The 25,848-nt window shown below is 34.2% G+C and overlaps 1 long non-coding RNA gene across 1 annotated transcript; it reads right to left on the bottom strand.

Moving 5' to 3' along the window:
* Window positions 1-16,119: 16,119 nt before the first annotated feature.
* Window positions 16,120-17,711, bottom strand: LOC127832232 (uncharacterized). The gene is made up of 3 exons (XR_008026754.1): window positions 17,462-17,711; window positions 16,914-17,017; window positions 16,120-16,574 (listed from the first exon to the last, which is right to left on the bottom strand). It is a non-coding gene; the product is annotated as an uncharacterized LOC127832232 (long non-coding RNA).
* Window positions 17,712-25,848: the final 8,137 nt, after the last annotated feature.

The raw sequence follows: 25,848 nt of genomic DNA, 5'->3' as shown, positions 1-25,848 counted from the left end.
GTGTTTAGGTCCATTTTATTCCGTAAGTATCAAAGCTATTGCTTTAATACTTGCAACACTTACTAACTATCTTAAGGGGACTGTGCAGGCCAAGTAATGTAACTCTGACTGGCATTTTGACAGAATTATGTGCCCTTTTTATACTTAGAAAATTGAAAATTTGTTTAAGTTTTGTGTTAAGGTCCACTTTGTTCCTACAGCATCAAAGCTATTGCTTTCATACTTGCAACACTTATTAACTATCATAAGGGGACTGTGCAGGCAAAGTTATGTAACTCTGACTGGCATTTGGACGGAATTATGGGCCCTTTATACTTTGAAAATTTGGTTAAGTTTTGTGTTTTGGTCCACTTTACCCCTTAAGTATCATAGATATTGCTTTCATACTTGGAACACTCGCAAACTATCATAAGGGTACAGTAAAAAGACAAGTTGCAAAACTCTGGTTGTAATTTTTACGGAATTATGGCCCTTTTTTGACTTAGTAACTTTGAATATGTGGTTAAATTTTGTGTTTCGATCCACTTTACTTCTTAAGTATCAAGGCTATTGCTTTAAAACTTCAAATACGTTCATGCTATCATGAGGTTACTGTACATGGCAAGTTGAATTTTACCTTGACCTTTTAATGACCTTGACTCTCAAGGTCAAATTATTAAATTTTGCTAAAATTGCCATAACTTCTTTATTTATGATTAGATTTGATTGATACTTTGACAAAACTACTCTTACCTGACATACCACAGTTGACTCCCCCCAAACCATCCCCTGTGCCCTTCCCCCCTCCCCCCCGTGACCTCCCCCCCCCCCAGAATCCCCCTCCCCCTAAATTTTTTTTTTTTTTGATCATCTCACAAATGACCACCACACCCTCACACTATACCCGCCCCACCCCACCCCCCCCCACCCCCAATTTTATTTTATTTTTAAACGGTTAAAAAAGACAAATATATTTTTTATTATTTTATGTTTGAAATACCGTCCAACCATCGCACCCAAGAATCCCCCCACCCACCCCCTCCCTCCACCCAAATCCCCCCCCCCTTAATTTTTTTTTTTTTTCAGATCATCTCACAAATGACCACCACACCCTCACACTATACACCCACCCCCCCTCCCCAATTATTTTTTTTTAACGGTTAAAAAACACAATTATTTATTTTTATTATTTTATGTTTGAAATACCGTCCAACCATCGCACCCAAGAATCCACCCCCCCCCCCCCCCCCCCCGAATTATATATAGTTTTTTTGCATTTTTGGAAAATAATGTAATAAATGTCCACACACCCACACTATACACCCCTCTTCACTCCGACCCTCCCTCCTTTGTGATTGAAAATGAGAGTCCCTTCACCTTTAAAAAGAAAATAGATAAGCGGTCTGCACCCGCAAGGCGGTGCTCTTGTTTGACATTTGTTAATTCATAAAATAAATTTGTTTGTGTCAAATACACAGGAAATGTAGAATGCAATGTGGAAAACTGTTTTGAGGAGTTAACAAATCATTTGTTTGTTTTTATGCATATCTTAGACTAGGATTTTAAAAAATGTGCTAAATTGCATTTCATTTATTTCAGCCAATTTTCCACCTATAAGCGCACAGGTCCTGAGGTGAAAAAGAAATACTGTACAACATGAAAGACAAGAGTTAGTGAAATTTAATAAATTAACTCCTGTGTTAGTTTTCTCTGAACTTGCTGTTTCTTCTGTAATGAAGATAATAGGTACATTTAATTTATTTCACATGTTTACATCATAGTTACTGTGTGAAAAGTAGCTAAAATTTGTTATTTATTTTTTTTGTTATAGGTTCATTATTATATTTTTAGCCTATGCTGTACAAGCAATATTGTTAAGAGATCTATAATTTAAAAAATTGAAAATAATATTAACTTTGGGGAATTTAAAGAAATTTCGAACATTGTTAAATAAATAACTACACTGCAATTTTTCACTGGCCCAGCATACTCATACATAATGTGCAAATCAAGATACATGAAAAGTGCTTAAAATAGCATCAAATCAAACATTGGTTTAACTTTTGCTCCTACTGTTTATTTTAGACTCTTAAATTACACAGTCTCTTCTCAAATTAACTATAGCACGGACAAAAAATGATGAAATGAGGAGGCCAGGCACTGGTGGAGGGCCCCGGGTGAAGGAGTTCACCATACCAGAAAGCATTCTGCTAGAGCATTTTGGGGATTCTGCCTCGCTTGCAAGGGTCCCCATTGCAATCTACACTGATGGTTTGTACAGTTTATATAAAATATCATACCTTTTTCATTGCTTATCATTATAATACCTTTTTTTTTTAAAGCTTTTGAAGTTAATATAAGTGGTTGCTTGTTCATTGAACTTGTTTGATTGTTGGCATTATGCTTTGGTATTCAGTTATGAAGGTAATGCTTAACAAAGATACTATTAATTCATGATTGGAATGAAAAACAATAATTTTTAACTGCATAACAAAAGTATGTTATTAAAGATTATTCATATTTCACCTTTGTCTGTCTAATTGCATTGTTTTCAGTACAGATAAAATTTATGTGTGATTGTTAATTATAAACTGTTCAAATGAAATTTATCCTTTATTTACTTAGCTCAAGAGGATACCCTATTCCCCAGTGTAATAGATTTAGGCAAGATTCCAACAGGTAAACAATTGAACAAGATTACGCTATCCATCTTTGCTATTTAAATAATTTGCGAATGGGCAAAGCTTTTGTGTTAAACATAACATGTTAAATATTTCTATTCTCAATACATATGTATGTAATATTGCTAAAATGCAGTGAGGAAGACGTGTCTTGTCAAACAAAGTATGCTTTATAAGAAAGTATATACATTCTTTTATTACATATACCATCCATTGTTTAATACAACATCATTTTGTTTTCTTTAAACTACCATAAGGTTCATCAAAATGTAATATCTGTGGTTGTACTTATTATCTTTCCCAATGTTTCAAGTGGTTTTATGATAGATGAACAAAAAAAATCTGCAAATGAGTGAATACAAATTACACTGATGCATTATGTATTTATGTTGTGTTTATTACACAGATGGAGCCACAAGCATGACATTTACATTAGATGAAAGAGGTTAGTGACAAGGGCCTTATTTTTATGTTAATTTGTTGGTCAACTAAAAATAAATATTCAAAACATTTTGAAGTATGAAAGTTGTGTAAGTAAATACATGACAAATAGGTAAATTTGTTGAAAAAGTCCATTTTAAATTTAGCAAATAACATGAACAATTTTAGCCTCTGCATACATTTTGTGTTATGATACACCTTGTTAATTATACATGAAGGGATGCATTATTTTTATTATGCCCCCCTTGGAAGAAGAGGGCGTATATTGTTTTGCACATGTCGGTCTGTCCACCAAATGGTTTCCGGATGATAAATCAATAACGCCTAGGCCTGGGATCAGGACAGTTCATAGGTACATTGATCATGACTGGCAGATGACCCCTATTGATTTTCAGGTCACTAGGTCAAGGTCACAGTGACTCTATGTATTCAAACAATGGCTGCCACTACAACTGACAGCCCATTTGGGGGGCATGCGTGTTTTACAAACACCCCTTGTTTTCATTATTTTCATTAAAAACTAACAAATTGTTTGATATTTGAAGGTGCTAAAAAGACGTCATGCTGTGTATCCCAACTTGCATCAGTAGATAAAGCTGGACCATGTTCGTCAGGGACTTGTGAGTATTATAAGTAAATTTATTTCATATTTTACTAAAGCATACATATTCAATTCATCCCTATCATGTGTAGCATTTCATATCACTGTTTTTTTTCAATAATAAAAAATTGAAATATTAAAATATCACTTTTCAATTGAATGAAACATCACTCGATCATGTTATCCATGTAATTGTGTGAGGTCACAAGCTAGTAAGGGCAATTTCAGACCAATGTGCAGGTATGAAAGTGAGGTATACATTTTGCCAAATCTGAAAGTCCATTTCAATTCACTTTCCAGGATTCTCATGATTTAATAATTGTTTTACAGCGACCAAAATCAAACCAATGAAAATGTCCACTGTAAACAAGAGTAAAAGAGGTAAACAATTATTTAATATTCACACATACAAATATTTGTATTATAATAGTCATTTTTTGCCTCTATGTTTTAATTCTATTGCTATATATATATATATATATATATATATATATATATATATATATATATATATATATATATTTATATATATATATATATATATATATATATACAGAGTTGAAAATGTGATCATCTTGTTTTGTGCTTCTAATACTGTATGGCATAGAAATACATAATTATAACACTAAGTAGTAAAAAGGAACATTTCCAAAAATGAAAAGAATTTATTAATTTGTTAATCATTTTGAAAACTTGCGAATCTTTCATGGCTAGCATGATGTTGATAATCAACAGGTATACTATTCATGGAACTGAATCATGGTACACAACATACATATAAACTAGATTAACAACAATAACTAAACTTGTGTAAGTCAATGTTCAAGAAGCACTGCTTCTGATGAAGGTAATGAAATATGTAAATGTTATTATGTCAATATGACAAATGTGAACAAGCAATTACTTCTTGTGTCATTTCTTCAAATGGTTTTTGTTTATATGTGATATACATGAAATTAACATAATAAAAAAGGTTCAATGGATTAAGTAAATGTTACATTTTTTTAAACAATTTCATACTATATGTTATGTTCTTTGCTATGTATGTCAATTTAAATTTAATGTTAGAACAGAACAGAATAGTTTATTTTTGACTTAAGCATGTGAAGCCCATCGTCGTTAACATACATATAAATACATAACAGCATGCTTTGAAGAACACACACACACACAAAAAACACACACCATTTTAAAGAACAGTTAATCTGAAAAGACACGAAATAAACATCTTTCTTGAACATATTTCGTGAGAATTGTACATGGATTGGTTTAATACACAGTAATCACACAGTGTTATGCGTATAGTTTTACAATTATAGCAATAATTACATAATTCTGACCTTATTTTCTTCTTATTTAATTTTGTTTAATTTATTTAATTTTCTAAGATAATTAATTTAATTTTGTTATTTGTTTTAGCGAGGTCAAGTTTTAACAGGAAAGTGGAAGAAAATATGAAACTGGAGAAGAAAAATTTAAATTTGCAACAAATTAATCTTAGACTAAAGAATAGGTTAATACTGGCCCAACTGAAGGTTGCCAGGTTACAGGCACAAAAAAATTGAGGAAGAGATTAACATGCTAAAAGCAACAAATAATGAAAGTTAAATCTTCAGTTTTGCATTATGCCACCATAAAATCATTTCAATCTGTACATATTTCCATTGGTTTGCCCATTTCACAATCATTCATAATTTTTAAAAATCCTACATTTCTTACGAGGTTAAAAAAACTGTCACACAATAATTATCAATTGCAGTAGAGGGCATGTTCACGACTAGTATATTTAGTCATTAAGTGCGGAATCATTGATATTTGTGCACATAAGAATTTTTAGGCTAGTTAAATAAAGTTTTCATACATTTCCTATAATATGTAACCTAGCAACCTTAAGTTGGGCCAGGGCTCGTATTCACTGAGCAGTTATTATGCCCCCCTTTGAAGAAGAAGGGGTATATTGTTTTGCACATGTCAGAAGGTCGGTCCGTCCGTCCGTCCACCAGATGGTTTCCGGATGATAACTCAAGAACGCTTAGGCCTAGGATCATGAAACTTCATAGGTACATTGATCATGACTGGCAAATGACCCCTATTGATTTTGAGGTCACTAGGTCAAAGATCAAGGTCACAGGGTCTCTAAACAGTAAAATGGTTTGCTGAAGATAACTCAAGAATAACTAGGCCCAGGATCATGAAACTTCATAGGTACATTGATCATGACTCGCAGATGACCCCTATTGATATTCAGGTCACTAGGTCAAAGGTCAAGGTCACATTGACTTGAACCAGTAAAATGGTTTCCGAATGATAACTGAAGAATGCGTACGCCTAGGATCATAAATGTAATTCCTATGTAAATAGATGGACGTTATTTTTTTTATTATTTGTTCAATTGAAAAATCTGTTGACCAACTGTTGTCTAACAATGTTCCCAACATGGTTTGCATTTATTTCAACATATTCATCAACAGCATGTTCGTCATCACCATCAGCCAAATAATCCTGTTCAAGGATATCTCCATGCTCAATCCCAAAATTGTGCATTACTACACACGCAGTGATATATGTCACTGCTGTCGCCAAGTCGATTCTTATCCCGTAATGCAGTATCGCAAATCTTCTTTTCATGATACCAAAAGTCTGCTCCACAATCACTCTTGTTTTACAAAGAGCCAGATTAAACTTCTCTTGATTGCGTGCTTCGGGGGTTCGGAAAGGAGTCATCAGGTAGGGTGTACATGGATACCCAGAGTCTCCGAGAATGAAGCCATTATGAGTTCCTGTTCAGAAATGAAACATTCTGTTCATAAAATTAGTCAATGTGTACACTTAGGCTTAGCATTTTTGGGATCAAGGTAAATGTCACAAGCGTTTATCCTTTTTGCAATATATATTAAGAATGAATTTCCAGGTAAGGTAAATAATTAAAATTGGTATAGTGGTTACTCATAAGAAACTTGAATATGACTATAAATATTAAGGTCAACAGGCAAAAGATCAATTTAAAAAGGTTCTAACAACAGTAAAAGTGTTTTGAACTTGCTTACTATTTGGCCTTGGATATTTCATATGGGGGGTACATATTTAACCATTATCTCTTATCATACTGCATAATTCATGACTTTATTCTTTTAATCATTCGTAACACAATTTTTTTCAATTAAATCCTGTTGTACAATGTATTGTTGTTATGTCCCCAATTCTAAACTGGGGGACAGATTGTTTTGGCCCTGTCTGTTTGTTGGTGTGTTAGGTCAAACTTTAACATTGGCCATAACTTTTGCAATATTGAATATAGCAACATGATATTTGGCATGCATTTGTATCTCATAGAGCTGCACATATTGATTGGTGAAAGGTCAAGGTCATTCAAGGTCAAAGGTCAAATATATGGAGGGGGACATAGTGTTTCACAAACACATCTTTTAAATGTATTTAAACTTTTATGACACAAGTTGTATGTAATTTGCTTGGTCATAACCATAGACATGTGTATCTGATATTTACCTTGTTCAAACTGATTACGTAGATGACACTCTCTCCATATTCTAGCGTCATGTGTGCTTCCTGGCCATTTTGCAGTTAAACTGCACACTTTTTTGTTGTGGTCACATACCATCTAATTATAAAAAGAAAAATAGTAATGTATTATACTATTATTTTTTAATCATACTGATATTATAGTGGACTATAAACAACTGTACTTGTAAATGATACATACTTGTCTATGTATATATAATGTATGTGTACAAATGGGTAGCTTTTGATAAAAAGTATCATTTTTGTTGTTAACTGTATTTCGTTATGTATCTGAATATGAACATGCCAATGTATTAACACTCTTTATCTTCATAGATCAGGCTATGTGTAGGGCCATTAAAGCATACATAAATAAATTACAAAATAAGCATGATGTTTAAACCAATATGCAATTACTAAGCTTATTATCTTTAAGTTTATTTGTTTGCATTATTGCTAGTATTAGCCAGCAGTGTACCTTATTGGGCAGTTTTTATGTTTGTAAACTACCATATCTGTTGTAAAATACCCAAAAGTCTGACATAGTAGTGTATTGTTATAAAAATATTAATTGAATAATACAGCTTATGTAAATTTTCAAAATAATTTAAGTGCTATTGAAAATAGAATATTTAATATTAGTTAATGTCATACAGCAGTTAAAAAATACAGATATGAGTACTTTAAAAATGTGTTGTGGTAATAGCAAAAAAAAGAACATACTTGCACATTCAAAGAATGGTATCCTTTCCTATTGATGAAATCTCCTTCATTGTCCTTTGGCCTTTGAATACGTATGTGGGTACCATCGATCAGACCGATTACATTTGGAAAGCCTGAATAAAAAAATATGTTAGATAAGTTAAATTTACAATGCAATCAGTGTGCATATATGTTTGTTTCACCATAAAAATGTATGTTAATATTGATATTCCTGTTTTTGTGACAAAATATTAATATTTGCTGTTACATTAAAGTGCCATGATTATTTGTTATTCAAGTTATTATGTTTGTACATTTAATGCATTTCCCATAGGCAATATATGTTTTATTCAAAATAATATTTCAAAATATGGAGTGGTTATTTCAATGGTTATACTAATATAAGTAGTGCATGCCCCTTAATACCATTGTTTGCATAGTCATTACTTACATTAACTCATACATTACATGTGATCTTCAACAAGGCTTCAAGTATATGTAATTGAACAATTATGTTTATTTATTTAAGAAAAAAAATGGCATACTGAGTCATTTCTTCAGCACAACTTTTTTATACTAGTAACACTGGAGTACAATTTTTAATAACAATCTGCATAAAATGATCTTATTGATATTGAGCGGAAATAAAATATGTATCAAGGACCTACAGACCGAGGGGCGGACTAACAGCGTTGTTATAATCCCACACCTCCTTTGCGAGGGAGGCCGAAAACTACAACGGGCGAGGCATGGTATGGTATTGCGCAAGGGGGGGGGGGGGGGTTAGAGGGTTAGGGTTTGGGTTAGTGTTAGGGGTCGGGTTAGGGTTTGGGTTAGCCTAAACCCAACCCTAACCCTAACCCGACCCCTAATCCTAACCCTTACCCTAACCCTTTTTTGGGGTTATCACCCCTGACCATGCCTCGCCCGTTGTAGTTTTCCGCCTCCCCCTTTGCGAGGGGACATTACAAAGACAGATAAATATACAGGTGTGGAGGATAGCATGCTAAAACCAACAGTGAAATGAGATTAAAGAAGGGTATATTAATGTGTAATTATTTAATCACTACACTGTTGTATTCCATAGAGTGATATCAAAAATGCATTTAGATTATGGAATGAAGATATCATATAACTATAACTGCGAATTTGCAACGAAATGACACAAAGATCCAATTTTGACTAAGTAAAAGTAAAAGTTGCCGACAAAATGCAACTGGATTCGTTAAAACACAGTAAAAGCAACGTGATTACACAACTAACCGATCTCCTGCTCGGCTAATAACTTTAATATTCAATTAAATTTGACTGTCTCGCTATATGTCACTCGGTGTTTCATCTACACATGTACACCATTTAATTTTATAACGCGTCATCTGGTTGGTTGTTCTTATTTTGTTGGCCATTGATATGGCGTTTTAGAACCGAGCATTCGATCGACAAAATATGACAGCACAACACAGACATGTAGCGAGAAAGTCGAATTTAATTGAACATTAAAGTTATTAGCCGAGCAGGAGATCGGTTAGTAGTGTAATCTCGTTGCTTTTACTGTGTTTTAACGAATCCAGTTGCATTTTGTCGGCAACTGCATGGGAACATGTGTGTTTTCGATGAAAAAGGTCACGTCCAGTGTTCCACAATCTTTCAGCAATAGGCATATAGTGCGTTTCATACCTTGTGTATATATAATACATATACGAGGATTATTTTTTCAAACTGTGTATTTTTGTCAATATTCGTTGTTGAAAAGTCAAACCATACACAATAGTTGTACATTTAACAATCTGGAACCCCAGAAGCTCGGGGGGTAGGCAAATTTATGATACTGTTGCCTGTGGATCCCGTGGCCATTGCTCTAAGGAACACACATAGCTGCTGGATTGGCAGGAGAGGGGAGTTTCTCCGCGTTCCAAAGTCCAGCGATTGCACGACTAAATCCAGTAATATTGCTGCAAATTTGTTAAGCTTTATAACATCTAACTGGCCACAACTCATAAACAGAGGGTTTAATATACAAAAATGTTCGTCAGGGTCTGTAGATTTCAGAACAAGATGTCGTTTTTCTGGAAAGTGCTGGAGGGCTTAGAAATCCAGGATGGCGTCCAAGATGGCCGCCGTTTTATGATTCAATTACTAATAAAGATGAATTGAATACGTCTATTGAACACCTATATGTACTGACTTTAATATCTGATAGAAGTAATCCATTGATATTGGGCTTCTACCAAACAGATCACCAAGGTCACCAAAGGTCAAGGTCATTTCATGGTCAAAATGGAAAAATAAACGAAAATTTGAGTATTGACATAACATTTTCTTTTTTAATTCAAATGCTTTACATTTGCTGTGATAACTAACCTCTTTATTAAACAGCCACATTTTCAAGCTTCATTTTAAACAAAAGCAAATGCCTAAAATTGTGTTGGTAACCATGGTAACCAAGACTACATACGCTATGTGGCCATTTTCCTGGTTCGTGGAAAGTCATTTGGCATTATAACCATAAAGTTTAATAAGTTTGCTTTTAATCTTTAATAACTACTTTAAGACTTATCAAGGCAAATGTAAAGAACAGCTATACAGTGTTCCATGTATCATATTTATTCAACAATCAAATCTAACCAGGTATTAGTGCTTGATACAGACTCATAAACGTTATTTACAAATGTTGTAAATTATGAGGTTTTACATTTTATTTACTAATACAAATGATGCAAATAACAAATTATGTTTTCAAGTTACAAACACTGAAAAACAACTCCTGTAAACCAGGAAGTGACTGAATGTCAAACGTCCTACTTGTTGCTTTCGGAAGTCGTGGAATCCTCGTTGACTCGGCTTGCGCACTGCTGACCAACATGCTTGTCATCGCATGAGTGTTCCTTTTATCATCAACTGTTCGCTCATTCAGATTCCAGTTATCCGCAACTGCCACTACAAGCTTCCCCCTTTGGTCTCTAGGTAGTATATTGTCTGGTACAATACTACCAGAGTTTGTTATTTTGTGTGATGCAATGTTCTGTTGGGCTGCTGATGTCAAGAAACACCGAAGATCTGGATATGAGATGGAATAAACAAGAGAGTACATATCTTCAATCAGATGGCGGCTGCCAAACTCGTTGTTGAGGTGTATCCCTAAGCCCAGGTGTTAAGGGGATGGGTTTTACGTGACATGCGTAGTTAGGTCACAAGCAACATCTAGACATCTTTTAATGGTCCTCTCAGAAGCTTCCTTGTAGCATTTTTGTCATGTAACCAACACACTGCCTTGTAAAGAAGAGGCTTCACAAACTGCTTCTGATCTGACAATTTGATTTCTTCTGGAGCATAAAAGAAGTCATCAAATTTAGGATTATTATCTATAATTCGTCTTCTCAAAATAACCATCGCCTTATGAACTACAGCTTCATCTGTGTCGTCCTCTGACTCTGGTTGTTCATCGTATGAACACTAATTGTCATCTTGAATGACCTGTTCCATCTCCTTTGACTTTCTGACAGCATCATTAATAGTCAAACTTGACGTCAAGCTTTTCATGCTGATGAATAAAGGATACCTATGGCCATATTTTTTCAAACAACCTTTTCAAATTGGGACTTTTATAAGAGTTTGCATCATTTGAACATCCTTCTTATTCAGCAATTTCAACAAAACGTTTTTTTATATGTAGGAAAGAAGAACACCTTTTTATCAACAACATTAGAATGCTCAAATTCATTTTTGATTTTCTCATCAATTATTGTGTATGAAATTGTTTGGTTTTCAGAAGAGGCCTTATTGGGTGTCATCCCGGAAAATGCATAAGTATAACACTGGTAGTATTTAGTCAAACAAGCTTTTTTTCTATGATATCGAGCCTCAATGGCTACAAGATCACCATTTGGAACACTTGCCAATCTGTCAATAATGGCTACATCATTTATTGCAGCAGCAATATCTTACACTTTGCGATATATAGAGTTAGAGTCTGAAGATATATAGAAGTTTCAACTAGGCCAAACAAAAATGTGTGTTTCGGGTAACACGACCCTACCTACGATTTTGGTCCCGACCCTACTTTTTTTCGTCTTGTAAAAAAAAGATCTCTGAAAAAAAATAGTGCCCGAAAATAACCGCGCATTTGCCACTTCCGCTATCGTTATCAATCATTCGATTTTACGCCCGGCAATTATCGATTGCACACTATAATCCAGCGTAAAATTTCATAAATTTCCAAGGATACGCATAGTATTGACGATTTTGACAGACACGCTCCATTATCCGCAAAGAGTTGCTTTCGCACATTTTAATCCCTTTTGTTGAAACATCGCTGTCTACACAATAGGTCAGTAGAACCGCTAAGCGTGTTTTTTAATGGACCGGAACTTATTTCATACTCGACCTCGAAATCATTAGAACTAATGTTCTGAGCAAGTTTAATGATGATTGGGCAAAATTATATGTGTTTTTAAGTGTTTACATGGTTTTCCAGACGCAAAAGAGGAAAACCCAGACCGGAATCATTTACAAACTCAGCCGAGATATCATTAAAAAATGTTCTAATTGAAATTAATGATGATTGTCTTCTAGCGCGTCCACAATATATTACTATAGCCTCGAACAACTGCGTCACCTCCTTGTTTCACTATAGCCACATAAGAAAACTGCCCTACCCAACGGCGGCCATGTTTTTAAAAGGACAAGGGCCATTTTCAAACTATGCTGATATATCATTTGAAAAAAAAGGTTCTATGCAAGTCTCATAATGATTGTGCAAAAACATCAGACTTCTAGAGTGTCACAAGGTTTGACTATACCCATGTTATAACAGCTGCTACCCCCCTCCCGAAGACAGCCATGTTTTTAACGAACAAAAATCGTTTCCAAACACTCTGCTGATATATCATAAAAACACATGTTCTGGGTACGCTTCATGAAGATTGTGTAACACATGTTTCTTCTAGAGTTTTCACAAGCCCTTTTTTTAAATCTGACCTAGTGACGTTGTCCGAACTATCATTGCGAAAAAATGTGCTGAAAAAGTTTCGTGAAAATTGAGCAATCCATGTGTGCTCTGAAGTGTTAATATGGTACATGATAACGAACAGACGACGCACACAATATTTTCACAAAAGGTCTTCGTGAGCAATGTGTACTCAGATAAGATAAAATTATTGTGCACACATCAGCAGTGAAAACAAACAGCTTGGCGAAGAAATCAGAACATGCTATCAATAGAAATCACTTGATGGGGAGAATTGTCTTTACATTTGTGCAGAGTTAAGATTTCCCACACTTAATGATAATATCCTTGTTTTTGTAGAGCTTTTCAAACAAACTTCTCACAGGCGGCCAAATTGTTTTACCGCCGAGGATAAGTTTAATGACTTTTATCTCATTTTTTTGTCTGACTCAGGAATTAATTTCAAGCAAGGATGTATTTGGACATAACTTAAAATATAAGTCGGGTGAAATTACAGCAACATTTGCCGAACAGCGCCAACGAGCAGAAGCACACTTTTGGATCTACCTTTAATCCAATTCCAAACACACTTAGAAAAAAATTGATTTAGATGAACACGTTACTGAAAAAAAACGCATTGTAATCGGTAGAATAACGAACAATTTGCTATAATTAATTGCATAGATAAAATTATTCAAGCGATTGCGCTAGAAGCCTTAAGAGTTAATCGATTAAGTACACACGCAAAAATAAGTAAACATATATATCGCACCAAGCGCTTTTGAACAGACACATTTTTTTTTGTTCAAACAAAATTCGTTTCAATGAAATAAAAGTCACTTTGTTTTATAAGTACTAATTATAGTTAAGCAAAACTCTTTTTTCAAACGTACTACGTATATTTAAGCATGCATTCTGTACTGTGACACGCATATCATCGAAGTTGCAAACTCTGACCTATTTCGGCTTGAATCAGCAAGCTACGACTTATTTTAGCTTGGGTTATCAAGCAGTAGAGGGCTATAAGTAAGCTATCTTCACCCTCGAATATAAACGAGTTCACTCGCATTAAGCTTTACTATTCGAATACAGTATTACTATGGGGAAAGAAACACACACGACAGAATTGCAGATTATTATGTTCATGTATATATGGCTTTTTCAGATTGAAGTCGAAGAGCTGGGCAAAATTTTGCAACAATTTAATTTGTCAACCAAGTTTTACAAGCAATGCTGTTAACCGCCCTATAATAATTTTTAAACTGAGCACTTTTATATTACAAGATAAACGCGTTGGTTTCTGTCCACTCGAACAAATATAGCTGATAATTTGCTCTGATTAGTGCAGATAAACTGAGGACTCTCCATATCAAGTATGATAAATAGCTTCTCATCTTTGTTTACTTGTCAGGATTACGGTATCCACCGACGGATTTGATCTTAAGTGAGTAAGAATTATCTGTAAGTATCGTTTGTTTGGGAACAATATCTTGTTGAGAACATGGATGTGTAGAATCTTGCAGAAATGAACCACTTTGTAGCATCTATTGACATCAATGTCAAGCTTGTTTATACTTGGAGATTAATCTCCCAATATTAGAATTGTGCCTTATTCATGATTAAATTACATGCGCTGATATATATGTATGGAGTGTCTCATTTAAAACAAATATGCACAGTTTTTGCAAGCATAATATAATAAGTACACAGGTTATCAGATAATTTGCAAGTAGAATTTTACAAGGTTTATTTAAAAACACGTTCAGGTTAAAAGTGGCAATATGCATTATTTCATTTATGTTAAATAAAAGTCAATATATCCGCCCATTAAACTCTTAACAATTGTTCCATTATTTGGAATTGGGTTAAAACTAATTAAGTTTAAACTTCATGATCGTTATACGTGATGCATTTTACGTACATAACCTACAGCTTTGTCACAAAAATGACTTAACATACCCTCTCACCACTTTGAAACAGCAAACAAAATTGTGTCTTGAACATCATACACTTCATGTTATTGCCATATTTCAAGTTTCAATTCTTTCGCTTGATAAATATGGAAAAAGATCACTTCACAAACGGAGAAAATTGTATACGTTTGCCATAATAGGTTTACTATCAAGGCTAAATAACTCAAGAACGTGTGGATCACTGCTCATGAAAAAGTGTCTTGAACATCTTCACTTTAAAGGAGATTACATATTCCAAGTTAAAATTCGATAGCTTGACAAATGAAGTCGCTCAACAATTTTTAAACATTTGATTCGGACAAACAAACAACCAATCAACCGACCAACCAATCGACCGACCGCCCAACAGCGTGACTCCTACATAACTCCCTGTCAAACTTCGGTGTATAATTATGTCAAACTGTTTTTTTAAAAATATAATTAGCAATTAAAAGCCCACATATAGATCTATGAAATTGACACAACATATGGTCAACGTACTGCTTATAAGACTTTTTAATAGTGTTATTTGTGTTTTTGTTGTTATACATCAACCACTTTTTTTTCATAATTTTGTTTTTCTAAATGCTTTTCAGTACATAAAAGTGGCCTGGTATACGTATACAAGTAAAACATGAAACCCGGTTGACGACGACCCCTATTGGTACATACGAGCTTGACACAAGTTTGTCACTGCACAGTTTATATATATAATGTAGTGATACTAATGTGGGCATGTAATATACAAAATGTTTATTATTGCTTCAAACAGGAAAATTGTGAATCGAATTACGTGTCAATGTTTTTCGAACAGTTTGAATAACAGTTATGAAGGGGGTTTATTCCGCCTGTCTGAAAACTGGAAGGGCGTTTGTTCCGCTATGGAAGGGTGTTTCTTCCGTTTATGCAAAATGTGAAAGGGGGTTTCTTCCGCTATGCTGTTTTAAGGGAAGGGTGTTTCTTTCGAAGGGGGTTTATTCCAGGATTCGTTTTGACACCCAACACTTAATCCAGTTTCGTCTGGATTTTCTGTTGCACCAGTATACAGTACAATAACCGTTTCAATAGTGACTTATGTAAACGTCCGTAACGATAAATATACAGTGTGTTTGATTTGCAATTAATTTTGAGGAAATGTCAAATTCCAAATCATTCGCTATATCATTCTGTTAAAATTTACCACGGAACATTAAACGGAAATTAAATGCACGCACGCTTTCCATGCGTTTGACGTGACGTTGTTCATGTAGGGAATAATTTGCGCGCGCTTTTCTCGAGAGAAAAGATTAAAACACACTGTACATTTACAGTTTGTTTGAAGAATGTGATAACGTCGAGTAAAAAGTAAATAGGGAAGAGTGTTTCGGATTACAAATTAAATTATGCGCATTTGAGAATACAACAAGAAACGGAATATGGTCTAATTTCTAGGACGCGCATACTTCGGTACGATGTTTTTTTCGGATATTCCCATTGCAAAAGCATGTGAGCCATCGCAAAGACCAGAAAAAAACACCTACCCTACCTATTTTTTTTCAGCCGTTTCCCGAAACACACATTTTTGTTGTTTGGCCCTAGGGACCAACTTCTGCTAAAACCTCTTGATGTATTGTCTCTATGACGGCTGCACTTTTCACCACAAATGAAGCACTATGATTTCCAGTCAAAGTTCTCAAAAGTGGACCTCGTCTTAAAAAGGTGTCCTTGTGTTTTCCTTGTCATCCATTGTTGAGTCATCATAAGACCATCTGGGCCTGAAAAACAGAAATACATATGAAATCCTTTTGAAATGACATAAATGTTCTACTCTCAATGATCATGTGTGAGAGAAATCAAACTATGATATTTATGAATATCATTATCATTGTCATACCAGACCAGGATCACCACATGGTTGTCATATATGTCTTCAGTACACTCCTCTGCTTCATTTTTTTGAAGCAAACAAAAATGATTTAATGATAATTATAACTTGCCTGTGTTCTAATCGTAAGTACATTTATATCTAACTATTTAGGATACACAAACCTCTTTAATAAATGACTGTAATAATGGATCAACAGAATTACAATTAACAAAACATACTTTCTTACTTTGCAGTCATCTTTAAGATCTTTAAGTTCTCTCCAGATGTAGCCATGTTTTCTTCCCCGAAGCCTGTGGCATTCTCTTGGCTGATGAAGTTCTTTTGTCGAACCTTTTAAATTAATAATATATTCCAAACAATAACTTAGAATAGGCAGAAATTAACATATATTAGGCATACACAATAATTCATCAACAGAAAAAAATATAAAAAATGCAAATAAGTTAATTTACAAGATAATAAAATGAGTGAAAACAATGTCCGCTTACTAGCACCTATCCGAGTACTACTCAAGTTTTGGAAAAACAAATATAAGCACCTCTTATTAAATACAAAAGACAGTGTAGGTTTCATGTTAGGGTTTCAAATATCCACGCACACTACTTTTGCATGTATTCAAACGGATTTTAGTAAATATATGTGATGAAAAACATCAATGACATTGCAGACAAATTTCCTTGTGATGATGTTTGAGAAAATGTGTTATCAATTAAAATCTATAATCATAGCATGTAGTTATGAAACGAACAATGAATAAATATGTTAAATACTTACCATATTAGATGTACATGGAAATGAAAACTGTGAAAATGACAAAACAAGTTTGACATTGGTGTCTGCTAACTTTTATGTGTATGGTAAATTTATATCAAAGGGGAGTTACTCAACAAATGTTTAGTATCTAAAATCAAATAATTCTTCATATTATTATAGTTGTCATAGCTTTCAGAGTTTACAGTTGACTCAGTTCATAAAAATGGTATATAATTTCATTTAAATGGATAACATATTACTGGTATAAAATCATAATTTAAGTTTTAAGCATGAATTAACACAATGTATCAAATGAAAGTACAGTTACAAATCACTTCATCAATTAAAATATTATTTAATGATATCTGGATCGTATTCTTGACCATAAAGTTTTGTTTTTTTCATTTGTTTTAAAGGATATAAATACACTTATTAAATTTACCTGATTTTAAGTACACTTTAATCAAATACTTGATAGTTATACATAAAGATATTAGACTTTGCCCCCGAAATTGGAGCATTTTTTTGCTGATTTTCATTAAAATATGCACAAAAATGCATTCCATTACATGGTAATAGGTAAATAAAGCATTTAAGATTCACACCCCTTTCATTTAATGTTGATTTAGAAGGAGGATAGCAATTTTCCCCACATAAAATAAAAGTTGTAATGTATACAGTGAGTAGGACACTTTTGGCGGTCATCTTGGACGCAATCTTGGATTTTGAAGCCCTCCAGCACTTTTCGAACAAATGAAATCTCATACCATAATCTACAGACCCAGACGAACATTTCTGTATATGAAACTCTTTGTTTATGATCAGTGGCCAGTTACTCCCCTAAATAAGCGACTTATGTGTGCCTGTTTGCAGCACTATAAGGACAGGCAAGTATTGTTGCCGGAAAAAAACGATATCTTTTATATGTCTCCATCTCGGATAACCCATCTAATGGGTTTTCACGATCGAATAATCGTTTTCTTTGAATGTTTTCAACATTTTCGAACAAGATTTGACGGTAATGAATTGCTCTAGCAGCCATCTTGGAATCTGTAAGAATTATTCTAAGTATGCTCAAGAGCATTCTTAGAATTCTAAAGAAAATTCTTTGTTCTTAAGAATTTTCTTTAGCAATATGTGTTGGTAAATAAGACTTAGGAATTTTTTCTTAGACTTAAGAATTTTCTTTATTCTTAAGTCTAAGAATTGCTAAAGAATTGTTGGTGAATAAGGGCCCGGGAAATGTTTTGTATGCAACGTTGTGGCAACGTAATATTTAGGTCGCAACGTCGGCAACCATTACCGAACGTTGCCACAACGTTGCATATAAAACATTATCCGGACGTTTCATCAAACGTTGCAGTTTGGTTGTCAGAATGGTTTATATGAAAGTTTTCCCGACGTATTTTTCCAACGTTGCTGCAACGTTGTATTTAGGTAGCATTCAAACGTTGCAGTTTGGTTGTCACAATGGTGTAAATGAAAGTTTTCCCGACGTTTTTTTCCAACGTTGCTGCAACGGTGTATTTAGGTTGCATTCAAACGTTGCAGTTTGGTTGTTACAATGGTGTATATGAAAGTTTTCCCGACGTTTTTTTCCAACGTTGCTGCAACGTTGTATTTAGGTTGCATTCAAACGTTGCAGTTTGGTTGTCACAATGGTGTATATAACAGTTTTCCCGACGTTGTTTTCTAACGTTGCCGTTGATCATTGTCAATGTACATGTACCGGAGTATTATTGTCCCATATATATATGGCTTCATGTAATGGAACAAAGGCCGCAGATGTAGTGTAGTTAAGAGGACAACAACCGTGTACAATCTATACAAACAAACAACCAGAAGACCCATCAACTAACAACATATCTTTTGCATACAACCCGTAAATGTTGTGTTGGGTTTAAAACGGGTTTGGACCTGTCATGCGTTGAATATTTAAATAGCGTTGATGAAACTACTCAAAGCTAAATATACTTCCCATGTAATTTTATACGAATCCGTATACGGTACATTCCTTGTGTTGTCTTAAACGTTTGCATTTTGAGAGGTATATCAAGTTAATTGTGAATCACTGTACCAACGTATCGTTTCAACAAAACTGCATTTGTTTTTCCACATGGCGTTCCATACTATATAACTCACGCTGGGTATACTTTGATAACAGATGGCACTTCGATACCAGATAACAACAAAAGCCACGCGCGAGAGGTAAGTTCATCAGGGTTTTTTAAACGTTATATCATAAAGATTAGTTTTTTAGACAAGGCGCATTGTCGAGTTTAAAAATGGTGTATCCTTTTCTATTGCAAAGAAAAAATCACGGAAGAATGGTAGATTTTTCCCCCCAAAATAGAAAATTCGGTCGGAAAACAGCATGAACTGAATGAACAGTTAACATTTCAACAAAATAAAACTACTTAGAAATATTGCAAGAAATTGTTTGATATTCCAGCATGTAGAGTAATCACTGTGCTTCAAGTACTGAAATTTTGATAGTATTCAATGAAATATAAACGAAGATAGAGCATGTTTAAGTAGGTGGTATTCATGAAGTTGCGGATACTTTGATTCCCGATATAGGGCACTTCGGATAACAGAGACTTTCAACAAATTGGGCACCCTGATAACCGAGTTTTATCTTCTACCTAAAATGCATTTATGTATATTATGGCTATTCTTACCAAACATTTTGAAGTACGAATCAATTTGCATTGTCAAGCCCGACACATTGGGAACCTATGCATAACGTAATTACATACACATGTAAAATATAACCAATGGCTTTGTTCGTTTTCAAAAATCGTATTACTATTAATTTATATAATTAATATTTTAAGTGCAAATGTTAAATAAGATTCAAATGCTTATTTCTGAATATACGTCGTAAGTGATCTATCTATGCGTTGAATAATATATTTCAAGTGACGACCGAAAACAATTGTCTAAATAATCAACTTGTTTTAAAGGGGCCGTCCAACAGATTTTGGCATGAATTAAAGCTTGTCATTAACTGCTTTAAATGCTTTATATTGATAAATTTAAACATTTGAACTAAAAATCTCCAGTAAAAAATAAGATTACAATTTAACAAAAAAGAAGAAAAAACGTTAACCTCCACAGGGCTCGAACCACTGACCCCTAGAGTCATGGAAGCATGGAGTAAAATTTCTTCCGACTTTACCACTCGACCATCCACGCTCACGTCATAGGAAGGTATTTTTTCGGCGTAAGCTGTATTAAGCCAGCTTTTCACCCTGACTTGACCTTTGTAAGTGTCCAATAATATTCAAATAAAATTTCCCGCGGCGAGGTACGAATGAATACACTTCATTTATTCCATTGGCTGATTTGAGTATAACACCAGAACATTGGAAACATATCCGCGTCTTTGTAACACTGTTTTACTGCATGAAACAATTTTATCTCTAATGAAAAGGCTAATGATAGAACAGTTTTACAATAAATTTTCGACATAAATACAGTTTGTGCGTTCACCTTTTATTTTCAGAGAATTACCAGCGCAAAAGCGTTTATACTAATGGCTATATTCTCATATTTAGTACTTACTTGCATTTCATTTCAACCCGCGAGGTTTCGGGTCAATTCGCGGGTATTGTGTGAAAGTCAGAGTTTATATACAGTTCATCACCGGAGTTCGCAGAAGGGGTTGCGATCTTTTCATTGAAGGAAAATATTGGAATCTATGCTATTTTTGTCTGATGGAATAAATAGTTCGTTTAGTCGCTTTGTCGATATATCAATATTTTAGGCACAGCTGTTGCCTTGGTCGTGTACAGTTGGCGTAAACAAGCCGTCGTTTCAGCAGCAGAATTGTTACCTAACTTTAATGCATTGCATTCCAATCCGCAAGGTATCAAGGTCAGTTTGCGGTCAGTTGCAGAAATCTTTATATAAACGCCGTCTCGTAAACTTTGTGCACTTGAAGTCTGTTTTGATCAGAAAGATACTAAATAAAGATATTCGGCGATATTATTGTGGTATGTCAATCATCGATTGTTAATATGTTTTCAACATTTGCATGATAAGGACCAATTTTGATAAAATTAATTAGAAATATGTATCCATTTAGACCAGTTTATTAAGCATGAGCACAATAATTCACTATACTATAATTATGCAATTAAATAAGATTTGAGTAATGCCGGCTGACCTATATGCACTCGTTTATTTTCATGTTTCTTGTGTTTTTCTATTCTGTAAATATAGATATCTGAGTAATAATATCACATAAAGCAAAATAAGCCACGAAATCTGGCGCAACACCCCGTAATTGATTTGCTTGTGATGGAGCTAAGAACTGCGCAGAAAAAAGGCATCCGCTACTTTTTATCTCATAGAGATAACTTTTGATCGTTCATAAACATCGACCACAATCAACGCCGTGTATCTTTTTTTAAAGATATTTCTTGTTAGCTATATAACCAATCCTCGTAGTTTCCCAAAATATCGATTAGCGTCGAACGACGCTTTAAGCTGTTTGACAGTCCCTTTAAAGTGGTAAACTGAGATTAAGAGAATTGAAAATACAACGGATAATGTGGATCAACACGACTGTGTTCAATTGAACTTATAGCAGGATTCTACATGTAAAGCGGCCAATACACCTCATAAAATCCTTTGTCATTGGTGCTCTTTAGAATCGCATCACGAAGTCGATACTAATGCGTAGCCACAAAATTTAAAAGAGATTGGAACACTCCCTTTATATTGAGCTCTACATATGGGAAGCACTTCCCTTTCTCTTTTATTATCATATTCCAAAGGGATAAGAACATGTTTCGGTATTTCGTTTTTAATTAACGTCAATACATACATTTTTATTTATTGCCTGCTTACTATAGCAATATTCCACAGCGAATTCTGCATTTCTGATTCACTAAATAGAGTGTGTTATATCTGGTAAAAAGTGTCGAGTTATCTGTAATCGAAGTGCCATTGTCTTTGAGATGATCGGTAAAAGAAGTGTCCATGAAAATTTGGCATCCGACTCTTAAAACATTTGAATTTCCTCAAATTTAACTAATTTTTAACATGTTGCAACATTAATGGACATATTGATCTTTCATTTCGATAAGTTGGCACGTTCTTGATTTATTTCCAAGTATTTTTTTTTTTTGAAATACGTACTGATCATCGATTTCATGATGATTATCGATGAAATTTTATCTCTTTTTTATAATCCAATGTTTTTTCACGACTCTCTTGCTCCGCAATACGAAGTACTGTACCATTAATCGACCAAACAATGAAAACCAAATGAACAGAACATAAATGCAAAAAAGCTGAAGAACTCAACTCTCGCGCGTGGCTTTTGTTGTTATCTGGTATCGAAGTGCCATCTGTTATCAAAGTATCCGCATACCCGGCGTGTAACTAGTCACGTGGTCCCTCCATTTTCTTGTTTCGCTTTTGTGCTGGGTTTACAAATATAATTTTATGTATCTTTATAGAGTTTCTTTGTGATGAAGCAAAAGCCTACTATAATGTGTGGATATATTCTAGAAATTACAAGTAAAAATTTGCTGTGCTATAATGCAACAATTTGTGGTGTGATTTAATCAATAACATTTAGGTAGGAATTTTTACTTCCTTTAACTTATAGTGTATACTATTACTACACTTCCAATATTGCACATATAAGGTAATTTCGAAAAAAACGTACACCTCTTCATTTAAGATAATATCAACGAGGGATCAAGTGTTAAAAATATATTAAACTGTGTACATATGTTTCCCTATTTAGTATACGTTGAACAGTAAACAAACAACCTTGCTGACTTCAACATGGAGAAGGAAGTGAAAGATATCGAGTTTCGAAATTGGGTGAAGTCATGTCTAGCATTAAACTATTTTAAGGATGGGTTAATTCCTTTTATATCAGAACAATCCGAGGACATGTACATTCAAAACATTAGTACCGTCACAGTTACGTGTCAAATACCAGTATATCAATGTACTAACTGCAGTTTAGACAAACTTCAGCCAAGTCATGCCCAGGTAAGAAAATGCAACTACTCTAAATGCAATTGTAAACGTAAGAATACGATACGATGTCAAGACAACGGGTCATGCAGCGAAGTGTATGATCTGTTGAAGAATCTTCATGTCAAAAAAGAGCCAAATTTTACAAACACCGATTGTTCACTATGGTCAGACAAAAATCGAGGACCATGGGAGCAAATGAAGTGTTTTATTTTTACCTCTGGATACAAAGACACCGAACAAATATCAATGGCGGATGTGACAGCATTGGTCCAAGTATGTGAGAACAACACGACAATTAATAACATATTGGGCAACGTGTTTGGTCAACTCGATCAGGTAAGATAGATGCGTGTCTCAATTGCTAGTAAAAACTTATTTACCTGTCATGCTTGAAACATGAACCTACCACTTTTATCTGACCAACTTGTTCCGTTATTCGAGGTACAGCATTCATCCGCATTCATCAGTTAACGAAACTTATTTATTTTAATCCCCCGTCGAAAAGCGGACGGATATAATTTTGTATTACGTCCGTCCATCCTTAAGTCTGTCAGTCTGTCACAAACGTATCAGGGCTATATCTCAACATGAAACTGCATGTGTGTATACAGTATATCAAACAATGAGCAACAAGTGTCATGCACAAGAACCAAAACCATACATTTTCTTAAATAAGAGATATTACCCTTACTCGTATGGTATGCTATCCGTCTTTCACACAGTTTTCAGGGCTACAACTAAACAATTATATACGATTTCAACATAAAACGTTATGGGTGTATAGTGTATACCGGTAGACCTCAATGAGCAAAAGTGCCATTCACAAAAACCATGACGATACACTTTCTTAAAAAATCGCTCTCGTATGGTATGAAATTAAAGAGGGTGTATATCCCATACACCGTCAGTTACCCGTACGAATTTTGGTGCGGAAATGGGACGGAAAATAGGCGGCATTGGGACGGAAACTATTGTTTCCGGGCGGAAAAGAGACGGAAATTGATTCCGGCCCCAAATGACCATGTCTCTTGATTTTTTTCAAGCGGAACTTATTAGCAATTCCGGGCGGAAATAAGACTCGGGCGGAAGTTCCTACTTATACATTTCTCTGGGGCGGATTTTCTGACTTAGAAAATTAACTCGGGCGGCATTTCATACTTATACATTTCACTGGGGTAGAATGTTGGACTTAGAAAACTATTGATAAAGAATTTCAAAATGGGATTTTAAGATAATTAAAAAAACAGAGTTCTGATTTCAGTTTCTAAATGGTTATTGTAGGAAACACTTGCCATACGCAAGGTAAACAACATCAATATTCAATTCATACAATAGTTAACCCATGAAAAAAAAACGTTGAAATGAGCTTTAAATGACACAAATTTAAGGCTGGAATGACTCTGAAAAAATAGTACTAATCCACAAATTCAGCTGCAAGTTTTCACTCCTTAAAATTTGGAGGAAAATAATTAACTAAGATACATGTAAATACTGTTCTGGGTGAAATTTATATATATTTTGGCTCAGGATTATTTTTATAAGACCTTATAATTAAATCACTTTGTTATGATAATTTACCTTACAACATTTAAAGTACATGTAAATCTACTATGTATTTAAAATATCTTTGAATTAAGGGTCGTAGAGCAAATTTGATTAAGGGCTGTATGCAAGTTGAAAATTGTTGTGAAATGCAGTACATTTATCCCTGTTTATCAGTAGTGTTTTGTTTTAAGATGTCAATTTGGTGGCTCTGTGTATACCCCCAGTTAATTGTAAACAAAGAATGCATGGGTAATATGGGGTGATATGATGCTACAGCCTGATAAGACAGACTCTTGTTTTGAGTGTGAGTCAGAAATTTGAAAATAACAGCGCCGTGTTTGCAAAACCTATTACTCTGGCTTGAAAATTTGAAATGCAGTTTCAAATCAATGATTGGACTTTTTTAATTTGAAGTTTTAATAATATGATGAATTAATCTAACTTTGATGAACATTCTGAAAGAATTAAGTAAAATGTGGAAGTCAACATTCAGTGTGTAAGAAAGGCTGAAAAGAGGGATTCAGTGAGTTATGATGGAACTTTTTTAAATGCCTCGAACTACTAAACAGGTTTGTTTCTTAGAATATTTACTTTGTATTGTTTTCTTATATTATGCTGTGTTTATTATAGTTATATTGTTTCACAGTAATATCTGTTTTGGCAGGTGGTTTACCTATAACATTTAAAATGAATGCTCAAGCCAGTTTATAATCTTTGCAGTAATTTCACATTATATAAATAAGACATTTAAAGCAGTCAAAGGTGTGTATATCTTATTAAATGTTTTTTGCCATATAATCAAGATTTTTGTCATTTGTGAAATAGAAACCAAGTGTTTAAGCTCCATCAGAGGTCCA

Source organism: Dreissena polymorpha, chromosome 5 (assembly GCF_020536995.1).
Source record: "Dreissena polymorpha isolate Duluth1 chromosome 5, UMN_Dpol_1.0, whole genome shotgun sequence".
Taxonomy (NCBI): domain Eukaryota; kingdom Metazoa; phylum Mollusca; class Bivalvia; order Myida; family Dreissenidae; genus Dreissena; species Dreissena polymorpha.
Note: the sequence above shows the minus strand (reverse complement) of the source record. Positions and strands in the feature narration are given on the sequence as shown.